We start from the raw sequence: 13,675 nt of genomic DNA, 5'->3' as shown, positions 1-13,675 counted from the left end.
TAGTGGGCAAGAGAACCTCAACACAGAGTCCTAAAATCCCTGAAATGTAGTAGAAGTGGTTGCTGAACTCTGAATTTTACTATATTTATGTAAAGATGAGCAAGACAGGGACTCCTGGGTGGCACAGTCAGTTAAGCCTCTGACTCTTGGTTTCGGCTCAGGTTGTGATCTCAGGGTCATGAGATTGAGCCCTGCACTGGTCTCCATGCTCAGTGTGGAGTCTGCTTGAGATTCTCTCACTCTCCCTCTGTCTCTCCCATTCATGCTCTCTCTCAAAAATAGATAAATAAATCTTTAAAAAAAAAAAAAAAAAGATGGGCAAGACATTATTTAACCTAACCTTCATAATTATCTTTGGAGATAGGACTATCCTGCTCTTATGTAACCTATATTTTTATTTGGGGAGACATTATAGAGATGTGGAAACTGAGTCAGGAAGGAGTGAACTAGATTCAACTAGTTCATGGAAGAGCTGGGATCTGAAGTGATGAACCCCAACTCCAAAATCTTGGCACACAGCCACTACACAGCACAGTGTATGAGCAGAAAAGCTAAGCAATAGTCTTTGACTTGGTGACTTCAAAGTTTACAGATCGGTTTCTGCATATTGAATGTTGTCTTGAAAGCAGAATAGGCAGAGGGAGACTAATTAGGATAGCCAGTGCCACAGAGACATTTTAGCAGCGAGCATGAAGAAGCACTTTGGCACCAACATGCTCACCCAAACCAACAGATTAAATATTGTTTTGGGGTACCTGGGTGGTTCAGTCGGTTGAGCCTCTGACTTCAGCTCAGGTCATGTTCCTGGGGTCCTGGGATCAAGCCCCACATAAGCTCTGTGCTCAACAGGGAGTCTGCTTGTCCCTCTGCCACTCCCCACCTGTCTCCTGCTCTCTCTCAAATAAATAAAATCTTAAAAGAGAGATGTTTCTTGAAATCCCTTAAACATTCCTGTTGCTTTAGTCCTTTAAAGCAAACAAAACCTGCAGATCACAAAAGAGTTTTAAAAATAGACTATTATTGTAGGAAAAAAAAAAAAACCTAGGTGAATTGATTTCAGTGGGCTATGTGACTCTTCAGCATATGTCTGATATCAGTTGGGCTTTCAATATCAGTATTTTCACCCTTGATCCTAACTCTCTTGGTGTTTCATCCATGTTAATGCTAATCTCATGTTAATGTTGATATTGTTAATATCAGCACTGTGTTAACATTAGTACTATTTACTAACATGATTTATATTGCAGTAGAATTTGAATAGCATTTTCTTAAGTAAACAGCCTTCAAATATTAAAAAAAATCAAATTGTATGAGCAATGAAATGCCATATGCAAATTGTATTGTTCCTTTGCTGGATTTTTTAAGGCAATTTCATTCTGCTGTGGAATTAAAAGAAATGGGATAGAAGAAACTCATGAGAAAAAGCAAGCATAGATAGTAAGTAAGCTAGCAGCTTATGAAATATAAGTGAAGCTCATAGACTATGTTAAGAGAATGAGCAAACCAGTAGCTGCTGAGCCACAGGCAGAATTTATCAGACATGTTAAATGTAGGTAAGTTAGTAACTTATAAAACATGATAAAGGTAGATTACATAAATAGAACATATAATGAAACAAACAAAAGTATCACATATAAATAGCAAGGGAATGAAAAGACCAAGTTACAATCAGGCCACCTCTTGTCTGACAGCTGTGACCTCTAAGACAGGCACATACTGGTCATTCCTAGGAGGACCCCATTCTAGACCCATGTATGCCCTTCACTGGACCCATAAATAAAACCCATAGCTATTCAATAGTCTAAGCTGTGCCCAGTATTGAGGCCTTTGCTTTTCTGTGATAGGCAAGTATGGGTCACTGGCCCAGGACACCTTCCATTCGTGGGCCTCCCTGCTCAAACTTCCACTCTGGTTTCTGTAACCACACCATCAGCGAGGAAGACTCATGGGGCAGAGAGTGAAAGAAGACTGTGAACACTGCATACTCCAAGAGCCAGCCTTCTACCAGTATGTTAACCTATCCAATTTCTTTGTCCTTGCTTTTATTTTTTAAATTTTTATTTTCAACCTTCTATATAATTTCCATCCTTTTCATTGTTACAAAAGTACTTACAAAGTAGTGAAAAAGTTGAAGAAATTTTAGGATTCAATAAACTATGCCATTTAAGCAATTTTTATATTGTCTATAAAATCTCTGTTCTGTGATCTCAAATAACCTGCTGGGTAGTGTACTTTGAGGCTAATGATTCATCAAAGAAACATTCTATATGATCCAAATTTTCTTTTTTTTTCTTTTTTAAAGATTTTATTTATTTATTTGAGAGAGAGAGAGAGAAAGAGACCATGAGTCAGGGGGAGAGGGAGAAGCAGACACCCTGCTGAGCAGGGAGCCCGACATGGAGTTTGATCCCAGGACCCTGAGATCATGACCTGAGCCGAAGGAAGATGCTTAACCAACTGAGCCCCCCAGGTGCCCCCCAAATTTTCTTAAATAAAATTATAAATGGCTTGTTGCTTATCATATCAATAAAAATTGACATTTCTTAAAGATACAAAACTCCTAAAATAATTGTCCAAATATAGTAATAGCTCAATGCTATTTCAACAAGTTGAAGAAATAAAACAATACCAATATCACAAACTCTCAAATGTGTAAGTTTTGGGGGGAAAATGTATGAAAGAGAAGACACTAAGATACGATGAAGAGAGATAGTATTATAGGTCAAAAATACCATTATATTTTAGAGTTATCTTTCTTTCTTGCAAGTTTGAAAACTCCCTAACCTGTATCTTTAAGTGTTTTAATAAAAGTTTGAAAAATGCTCCCAAAAATAGCAATGAAAATTTGTCTAAATGTTTTATAAGTGAACAGTCATTTAGAAGCAAGTTCCATTGAACTGATGCTGCTCTTCAATTCTTGGACCAAGGAAACAGATTGAAAAAACAGATTACTTAGTTTATTCATGTGACATCACCCAACCAGATGTCCATCAGCTGGTATCAATATAAATTCTAGGGGGAAATCTTATTCTGTCTCACGCCTGACCCTATTTCCGTATCTCTCATATTTATTTAATCACTAACAATAGTTGACTTTGGGTTATTAAGAAATTAGCTCAATTAAAATGTAAACTTTCTTGGTAATTTGCCTTTGCTAAGTCTGGACAAGTACCAAAATCTTATTGTGAGCTTTACTTCTTATTACGAAGTTTATACAAAGTTGGGAATTTTATCAGATACTGTCTTACCTTAACATTAAGTTGGACAAGACCCATGTAAGGAGACAAATGATAAGGGTTGAAAAAAAGGAAAGGTAAGAAGGATACATTACGGAAATATCTTAATAAATGTGCTGAGCATAGGAAAGTCAGACCACAAACAAGGTAACTATCTAAGCATAACCTGATCTGTAACACCTTTGTGCAGATGTCTGGGCCCTGCCTACAGGCAGTTTTCTCTCCCTGGCAGCAGGACGTTAATTAATGCAGTGAAAGTGCCCTCTAGCTCCCCTCCTGTGTTCCACTACCTGCTCCAACTACCATTTCTGGTCCACACATATAAAACCACATTCTAGCTTCAAAGTTTCAATGGAAGTAGTGGGGCAACCTCAGAGAAACAGAAAAGGCAAAATATTTTTCCAAATTTAGGAAACAAAGCTAAATCTTTGTGGTTTTAGGTTAACAGAAGTACCTTTCCACCTAAAGATCTCTGCTAATGAATAGCAAACAGGTAAACACCTTACAGAGCCACCTCAATCCAATAAGGAGTTACTAATCAAGAAGCAAGAACAAATGCAGCCTGTTAATAAACATAAGTGACAAAGCCATGAAAATATAATCCATATACAGAGGATTCCCAACCACCCACTGAGAAAGGTCAAGGTAACTAACAAAACGACTTGATCATGAAAACCCATATATGAGAGGCTATTACTTAAAAAAAAAAAAAGGTTTGCACAATGCTTCTAAGAAAAGCACCATAACAGGCCAATGGACTTTCTTCTTTCATTCATTAAAATTCATTCATTAATTTATTTAATTTATTAATTTATTAAATGTTTACTGAGCTCCAATTACATTGCAGGTTTACTGCTAGGCCCTGGAGATTCATTGGGAACACAGTTCCCATCCTCAGAAATCTATGTACCTCAAATCTGTACTTCACCTGTCCACAGATCTTCCCTTCATGTTTTTGTTTTGTTTTGTCTTCAGTGTCCAATTGGCATTTTGCTCTATACTATAGCACATATTGTACAACAAAATCTTAGGGAACAGTAACAAGAGTGCTATAAGAAATATGAAATGTCTAGAGTGATGGATCCCTCTACATTGTTGACCGAAGAAGAAAATTGTTTGTTCAGTTTAGAGTGATACTTCTCAAACTTAAATGTGCCTACCAATCCCCTGGAGACCTTGCTGAATTCTCATTCTAACTCACTAGGACCTGAAGGGGCAAAAGATTGCATTTCTAACAAGTTCCACAGTGCTATTGAGGCTGCTGGTCCATGGACCACACTTCTGGTAGGAAGGTTATAGTCTACAGCTTTTTGTATCTTTTGCTAAAACTGCCAGTTGATGTCAAACATGCCCATAAAACTGTATTTTCAACCTTGTATTGTTGCATGCTAACCTCTTCTCCAGCTATGTTTGTTCAACAAACTCTTGCAATCCCTTTCCATAAGCTGTGTACTCTGCACTCTGCTAGACTATGAAGTATGTAAGAATAAGAATTTCACCTAGCTCTTTGTGTTGAGAAAATCAGAGCCCAGTAAGGGGACTTGAAGTATAAACAAATAACTGTATTGAAGTATCATTGTAATAGGGTCCAAAAGTATTATTTTACTATTCATATCCTGGATCCTTCTCATCCCTTTTTAAGGGAATTTCTAAATTTCCTAGGTTTGCATACTCAGTAGCTAGACTTTGTTACCCTGATCAAAGCAGTAGGCATAGAAAAAAAAAAAAAAATCAGGAGAAGCTAGACTCATATAGGTCATAATGAATTAATGTGGAGTAAACAATTAAAAGAAGATAAGAGTTCTAACATGCACTAACTATTAGAGATTTTTAACAAGGGTCAGAAGAGGGATTCTAGTGGAGCAGCTACCTTATGAGAAAAACCCCAGAAAAGAAATAGGTGGGTTAAAAAGAATGTAGATAGAGCGAGTGAATTTGAGACAATTTTAAATACCCAATAAGGCAATTCCCACATTCATATCTCCTTAAGCAACTTATATGTGGACTTAGATTACTTTTCAAGAGTTTTTCCAGTTTATGGGTTTACATTTTGGAGCTGACACCATGCTTTACCCCAATCACACAATTAAACAACTGAAACTGGTACTGTCCCTCAGTTCAGGCTTTCAGGATGGTTATTCTTTTCTCTTTTTATGCAGTCATTTTTTACTAGCCATCTAAAATTGTTAGATGCAATCAGATCTCCTCAGCCTGTTTTAAAATGAATTTTCCGGAGATAAATGTATTCATTTTGAATCTTCTCTCACAAAAAAATAGTTATTCTGATTTTTGAATAAATTTTACAGTCATTTTCAGTATCATTCACCAATTTGAAACTCCTTAATTACACTCAATATTTAGATAGCATTGCTTGTGAGGATTTGTAAAACAGATGCATAATTTTCCTTGATTTAGAACAAAGTTCACTACAAAACAACCTGATTTTTAAATAAGGTTTTACCCTTTCAAATCTCTAAACTGTGGCCCTGAAGACACAATGAAATGAGAAGAAATAGGACAATTTTGTTCTGCCACTACATGCTCCAGGATGGCAGGGATGGGTTTGGGCGGGGGGGGATTCTATGCACTCACGTGGACTACTAACTTCATGTTCTTTGCTCATATGCAAGACCGTACAACCTCAGTTGGGACCGTCCTGTACCATGGCAATTGTGCAAAAACATTCCACAGTGTTGTCCTGTTTCCAGCAGTTTCCCCTTCACTACCAGGTATGTCCTAGGCTGTATAATCACATCCTTATACTGTTAGACATACCAGGGCTGGGGAGCATTTTTAAGCCCCAGGAACCAGAGAATACAGTCATCTGAAGCATCTTATTATTCCCTTTTATATGAATCCTTGCACTATGGTAGAGAGGAAAAAAACATAACTGAAGTTTAAAATGTGCTGTCCATTTTGAACCATGTGACACCAAAGTCACTTTTCTCTTAGTCTGTCCCTAAAACAACTCTAGACCAGTGCTTCCCAGATACCACCTGGAAATCATTTTGAATGTGTATTCTATTTCAATGGCAAGGGGCCAAGATTCTGCATTTCTAACAGGATCCCAGATGATACCAATGCTGCTGGTCTGAAGAACACCCTCTGGGTAACAAGGTGCTAAAGACTCCTGTCCAACCTTAGTTCTTTCAGAAAGCTGTGAAATTTCTCATGGAATGGAAACTAGAGGATAAATTTCAGATGTTACTATCAGTTACCCTTAGAGAGGAGTGGAGAGGAAGTCTGATATGGAGCTTTTCAACGGTCAAAGAGAGGATCTAGGACTATGACAGGTTGTGATCAACCCTTGTAGATCTGATAGAGCTCACCAGAGATTATAGTGGTGAGATACTGAGAGATTGGGCTGGGTTTTTGTCACAGAAGAGCCACCATGGAAAACTAATTCTGGGAGTCACTCCCAACAGAGAAGCTGCTACTGCCGCCAGGAGCAGCCCTATTAGGAAAGTTTCTGAGAACCATATATCAGAAGCCACCAAAGAGATCAATCAGTAGGAAAAGCACTTAGAGTATTATTTGGGGAGTCCTGATTTTTCAGAATGATTGGCTTCATTGTATCTCATGCTACCATTGAGAATAAAGAGATCTCCACGCATCTCAAAGCAGAGTGAGGAGTGCTGGTCTTTCATTAGAGGGCTAAGTGACAGGATACCAGAGTTTTCTTCCGGCAAACACTTGATGGAACTAGAAGCTCAGAAATTTTACACAACAATGGGAGTGCTTAAACTAATAATAGAGGATTGCAAACAATCCCCAGCCTTTAGCTTTTCAGTTGCAGAACACAGCCAAGGGGCGCCTGGGTGGCTCAGTCCGTTAAGCATCTGCCTTAGGCTCAGGTCACGATTCCAGGGTCCTGGGATGGAGCCCTGCTCCTGGGGGGGGGTCCCCACTCAGCAGGGAGCCTGCTTTTCCCTCTGCCCTCCCTCTCAACCTCCTGCTCACATTCTCTCACGTGGGTTCTCTGTCTTGCTCTCAAATAAATAAATAAAATCTTAAAAAAAAAAAGAACATAGCCCATTACACAATGGGGACATCTCACGCATAGTGCCTATATCCACATAGCCACCTGACTCTACCTCAGGTGTATCACTGTTCAGTTACTGAGCTCCTCCTTTAGCTGAAATTCGATATTCAGATTCTGATCTTGTTTGGGGGGCCTACTTGTTTACCCATTCCTGTTGCTCATCTTCTTCAGAATCTCAGACTACTATCTATGAGTCATCAGCAGATTGCATTGCTGGCACACTGTGAGCCTATTGCTAAATTAGCAATATAAATCTTATTTAAAGTATTCCCGAACTCTGAGCCCATGGGAAACCTGCTTGTCAACTCTGCCCTAAAGAATTATTGTCTATGTATTATTACCTTCTCTAGTTTGCCAGTTAGTCATCTATTTTAGCAATCCTATGCTAATGCCAGTATGTTGGGACTTATTCACAAGCTTTTTGAGAGATGCTTTATCAAAAGCATTGCTAAAATCAAGATAAATTATGCCTTTTCATAAATTAACTTAGTTACTTCATCAAAAAATTCAGATTACCCTGACATGATTTATTTTTAGAGAATCCAGGCTAACACCTGCTCAACAACCCAGATAATTGATTTCATTATTTTAGAAGAGATTTAACAGAGTAGCTCAGTTCTGAAGAAAAGTTCAAATAATTGACCAATCACCTTCTCTACTGAGTCCAGAAAAAACAAAGAAAATACTAGTTATTAACTATATACAAGAATAGTTTTGAATTATTTTCTAATCCCCATCTTCAGTAAACTTCAGATGATAGTACACATCTCAATTACATTGAATAACTTGAAAGTTTTTTTACTGTCCTATTAAAAGATAAGTGAATCTGGGGCGCCTGGGTGGCTCAGTCGTTAAGCATCTGCCTTCGGCTCAGGACCCTGGGGATAGAGCCCCACATCGGGCTCCCTGCTCCGTGGGAAGCCTGCTTCTCCCTCTCCCACTCCCCCTGCTTGTGTTCCCTTTCTAGCTTTGTCTCTCTCTGTCAAATAAATAAAATCTTTTAAAAAAATTTTAAAAAGATAAGTGAATCTAAGAGAAGAATCACTCTTTATGTCTGTCACTCATAGTAGTAAAACCACTTGGTTATTTTGTGAAATCTTTTCTATACCTGAGTCTTGAGGGGGTGAATATAGAGGGCAGAGTTGGAATTATTTATGAATAAATTATTTATGAGTCAACTTGCATGTGTTTCTGAGAGGCTGAAATGATGGCTGCACTGTGAATTAAAATCAGAACCTTTAGTTGCATGTGAAAGAAATGTATGGTACTTTAGTGAGAAGGAGATGTTCTTGGGCTAGGATGCTGAAGTGTAAGAAGAGCCTGAGTTGACTCAACCTCACGTATGACTAGAACTTCCAGAACAAGAAATACAAACACTACTAGGACCTTCTCTTGTCTGAGAGCTCATTTTCATTTCTCTCTAAAAGTTAGCTGCATTCTTTCAGGCTGACTTTGTCCACACAGATAAAGCCATGGTCCCTGTACCTCTCAGACTTACATGAGCAGCTTCACTACAACTAAAACAGCAATTTGCTACTGTTCCCAGATTTTCCAAAAATGGATGTCGTTATTGGGTCTAGTATGGACCAGGATTCCATTAGGTCTAGTCTGAATTATCTCTGAGCCTGTAAGTGGGAAGGATTCCTAGAAAACTTGGTAAACAGGAAGTTTCAGCAAGATCTCCCATTAGAAGCTTCACCATAGAGTAATTTTCAGTTAAACATTTCACCTGCTTCCCACCTTCCACACACACACACACACACACAGTTGTCAGTAAAATAAACTATAATTTCCACAGTCCATATGATGAATAAACATGTTTCAACTATTCACAATAAAATGAAGGTTTAAAAACACACATTTAAAATGGTTTCATTTCCAAGATTGATAACATTTAGAACAAATTAGCAAATTAACTCTCAGTTCAAGATGGCAGAGAGAGCACGAATCTCATTGAAATGAAAGAATAAAAATAAATTTGGAATAAGAATAAAAGAGGAAGAAAGCTAAAATCAGTATCATCAGGATTAAGTCCATTTCACAAATTTCCAAGACCAGCAAAGTTGGTGGGACAGTTTTGCCAGATGGAAACAACCCCTAGGAAGCAAGCAACAGACCAGCACATACCCTCCAAGGGTTGCAGGCGAGAGGAGAAGTCCATCTAGTGTAGTAACAGAGACGCTCCAGGCTAGGACTCACAGAATAGGAATGAGTCTGGGAGGTAAAGCAAAGCCTGAAACAGGGGATTTAATTGAAGATCTATAATCTGAACACCTGACTCCTCTTTCTTACCCCTAATGCAGAGTGCAAACAACAGGGTTTAACTACAAGCAAAACATCAGAGAGCTCATCCCTAATAAATTGAACACATAAGCTGGGAAGACTGATGATTTTTTGTAAGGAAGGTGGTACAGTAGAATGAAATCCTCCTGATACTTGCATTTGAGAAACCAGTAGCTTGATAATCCTACCAACCCTGGTGACCTAGTTAATTAAGAATAGCACTCAGAGAGAGACTACAAGAGGCCTTAGAACAAATGTATATGGTTTCCTCAAGTGGAAACAGGTGTGTGAATGATCAAGGATGGCCAGACATAGGAGGAAAGCCATAAAAAAGAAATGAGGTAAAAAACATTTTTTAAAAAAATTCTGGGGAAAAAAACACTGAAGTAGAGGTAATTCAAGAAAGAGAACTCTTTAAATAAAATTCTACTTCATGTACTCAATAGACATAAGAATATATTTAATTCATAAAATAAAAATCAAATGCTATCAGAAGGAATGGGCAGAGAACAGGTAACAAACACTATAAGGTTAAAAATATGCTTAGAAAATAAACTTTATAATAAATAGTCAATAAACTTTTTAAAATCTTCTGGAATATAGAAAAAAAATCAAATAATTAAAACTATGAACTACATCATTTTGCCTAGTCAAAATTCATATGAGCTATTTATTAATTTTGAACATTCATAGCCAATCCATAAATACAACATGAAGACTTAACTTACAGATTTACAGAATGTAAATGCTGGCAACCATGACAATGTAAAAAGGAAAAATAAGTAAAATTACAGCTGCCAAAAAAGCAGGCAGGAAATATGGAGGGAAGAATAATGTTACAATTATTTTTATATAAAATGATATCACTTGCTGATTAAAATGATAGGAGCAAGAAATACAGCTCTATGTTTACAGTTACAAAAGTAAACCAGAAAAGAATTAAAGTAAGAAATGTAAGGATTAAGAATATAGAGAAGAAGGATATGGGGCCCCGAAGATATGAACTAAATTTCCCTCTTTCAAAATAGGAAGCCATTAGGTAGTATTTAAAGTGATTAAGTTCAGAAATGGTGGCATAAACATATTATCTAGAGTTATGAAGGTGGCCACCAAAAAACGGAAAACATAAGTGGTGGAAAAGATTTGCCTCTGGGGAGTGGGAATGAGATTAGGAAGCATAAGGCAGGAGACTAGTCCTTTTTATCAAAAACCACTCATGCTACACTAATGGGTATTTTGCCATGTGCCCATATTATTCTGATTTAAAATACTTACAGGTAAATATTGTCCATACAGATTATAGATGAAGTCAATTAACTTTATGGAAATCCTGCCTTAAATGCATTCAAGTGTTCAGCTCCATATCAAATTCATTTAGAGTGTGGAATCAAAAAGTGATAAAGCAACTTCTAAGAAAACAATAGAAAACTAGAGAAATGTCAAAAATCTAGGGGAGAGGGAACATATCATAATTTTTAAAAACAGAGTAATAAGATTTGTGAATTCTAGATCCCTAGAAACACTCAGGAATACATTATGTATATAATCCCAGGGCATTTCAAAGGAAGTAGATCTGTCTCTCAGTATCAGGTAACTACAGGGCAGACAAGACTTGAGAAAACAAAGCCCATGGGAAGACAGAACTGGGCAGATCTGAGACCTAAACATGAGCTACAACTAGCAGAATATTATTATGGAGATATATATGAGTCAGGCAATCCTAAACATAGGCCCTCTTATATCAGTTAGTGCAATACCCCTTCTCCTGTTTTACTGGTAACAAATGCCTCCTTTTGGCTGACTCTACTTCCACTCCCCATCTCCAGTCACATGTTTGAGAAATGATTAGGGATCAGCCTGCAAGGGGGAAACTTCCTTTATCACAGTGTTGGTCTCTATGTGGAGGAACCTCCATTAGAATTACATTCCAGGCTCTCCTTGCCACCTAATTCACTCCTCCTGCCTGGAAAGAGGGTGCCACTTATCTGATTGGTCAAATCCAGAGGGTGATCCTTCCTATCACAATGCCTATTGGGATTTGCATGATTGCAGACAACATGTATACAGCTCTGCTCTCTTCAATGAGGTGACGTCAGTCCACCCCCACCAGAAAGCCCCATGGTTTTCCCACACTGTCTGACTGGAGGGAAAGTTCTGCCTAATTCTAGAAGGATCAACATTTCAGTTATGCAAACATCAAATGGAGGAGAACTGACTTGGCAGCAGGCAAAAGGCTTTGGGATTTTAGTTGACTAAATATAACTAGCAGCTACAGATAAAATAACATTAATTTTATGGATCACAATCCCTCTTCTAGGATTCTAACCCACAAAAATAGTGATAGAAACATGTTCATGAAATTGGGGTACAACACTGTTCGCAGTAGAAAAAAAGTGTTTCCCTGACCTTAAAGGAAAACAATTGATCTAAAATTATCTCAAAATGAAAAATTTTCACTGATTTAGTGGTTTTTAACTGAATCTCACAGAACCCTGGGGATCCTTGGTGCTGCCTCAGGGGGCACACAGCCAGCCAGGAGGGAGAACTCAAGAGGCCATGATCCCGAGACCTCCACATAGTCTCTCAGTCCTCCACCAGATGAGCCCCGCTTTGGGCTGTTTACTATCAGATTGCATTTGATAAAGGCTTATCTTGCCTTTTTTATTATAGGTTTGCAGGATCTGGCTCCTGACTTTGCCTGAATTCACCTTCTGTTTTGCTCTGCCCACTAATGCTACCCTTTGAATTTGAATTCCTTCCTTCTTTCCTTCCTTCCTCTCTCTCAGCAAGTGTTAAAACAGGACTCTTAGACAAAATCAATTATAAAAATGATTATTAAACTCACATTAAAATAGCTAAGTTGAATAATTGCCCAACGGACATATAAAGTTAGTATTTGCTTCCTCTCTAACTCATTTTGAGCATTCTCTTCTCAAAATCATTCAAGGCCACCACATTACCTCCTTGCTAAGAGGCTACCTTTTCTCCAGAGTCCCTATAGGACTCACATTTTCTGATTCCACTCTTAGCCTAACCACAGAAAATTAGCAGTAGTCTATCTTAGACCCTCAGGGCTAGTTATTCTCATCAACACACTTAAGCTAAATTATTGATGATTTTTAAATGCACCCCAATAATATCACCATATTAAAAGCTAACTTCACTGTCTTGATCATGCAAATCAAGAATTTTAAGGAGTCCTTGGGAGGGAGAGATTTATACACAAAGAAGTTTGGATACCTTTCAAATTATATCAATACGGGCAGTTGCCTAGTATTTTAATGCATCTCCCTACCTACCCAGAAATAAAAGCACTGAAAAGCCGTATGATGTTGAGCTAGCTTCTGAAGAGCACCATAATACGCTTATTTCACAAATTTTATATCCCATTTTTACCAAGTAGGAAGACTTTTATCAATGGAATATGTAATAACTTCCAGCATCTAATTGGGTCTAGCTTAATCCTTTTTCATACCCCATAGCGTGGCAAGTCTGAGGTAAATAGCAAGTTTGGCTTAATAAAACTGCTTTCGGAGACAAAGGAATGTAAAGTTTCAAAGCAATAAAGCCTTCCAATTGATACTTATTCTACTGCAGACACCTCAAGGAACTTTTGAATTGAAGTCCTTTAGGAAAAAAATTCAGAACTCTGACCTTGTGAATCTACTGCTTGCCTTTGATAAAGAAAGAAAAGAATATTTTATTACCATGCTCTCATCCTTCACTTATTCTTTCTGGCGAGGAGGTGAGCAGGGAGGACACAAAGGCGGTAGACTGAAAAAGCCATCCACGGAACAAAGTGAAAATGCAGCTTTAGATCAGTTCACAGACATGGAAGAAGCTGTCAGTATGACGGTTTCTGGCACTCTGTGACCAGAAGAAGAGAGGAAAGAGCACTGAGAGGACGGGGGGAGGACGGGAGGCTGAAGCAGAGCACACACAGCTTTGGTCCCTTCTCCCTGCGCTGATGCCGTGACCTTATGAGTGCTGGAGAATCCTCTATATGCCGGCTGCCTGCAAATGTGAGTAAGCTGGAGTGACACGTGTACTCTTCATACACACTGCAGCCTGAGGAAAAAAAAAAAAGGAAATACTTCAACTGTGATGAATGCGT

At 38.2% G+C, this 13,675-nt stretch overlaps 1 long non-coding RNA gene across 1 annotated transcript in view; it reads right to left on the bottom strand.

Moving 5' to 3' along the window:
• Nucleotides 1-13,455, bottom strand: part of LOC144381283 (uncharacterized) — a 274,594-nt gene extending 261,139 nt beyond the window's left edge. The window contains exon 1 of the long non-coding RNA XR_013446189.1: nucleotides 13,269-13,455. This is a non-coding gene — a long non-coding RNA (uncharacterized LOC144381283). The remainder of the gene's footprint in view (nucleotides 1-13,268) is intronic.
• Nucleotides 13,456-13,675: the final 220 nt, after the last annotated feature.

The sequence above is a fragment of the Halichoerus grypus genome, chromosome 3 (genome assembly GCF_964656455.1).
Source record: "Halichoerus grypus chromosome 3, mHalGry1.hap1.1, whole genome shotgun sequence".
Taxonomy (NCBI): domain Eukaryota; kingdom Metazoa; phylum Chordata; class Mammalia; order Carnivora; family Phocidae; genus Halichoerus; species Halichoerus grypus.
The sequence above is the reverse complement of the archived record's forward strand: the minus strand, read 5'-3'. Positions and strand labels throughout refer to the sequence as shown.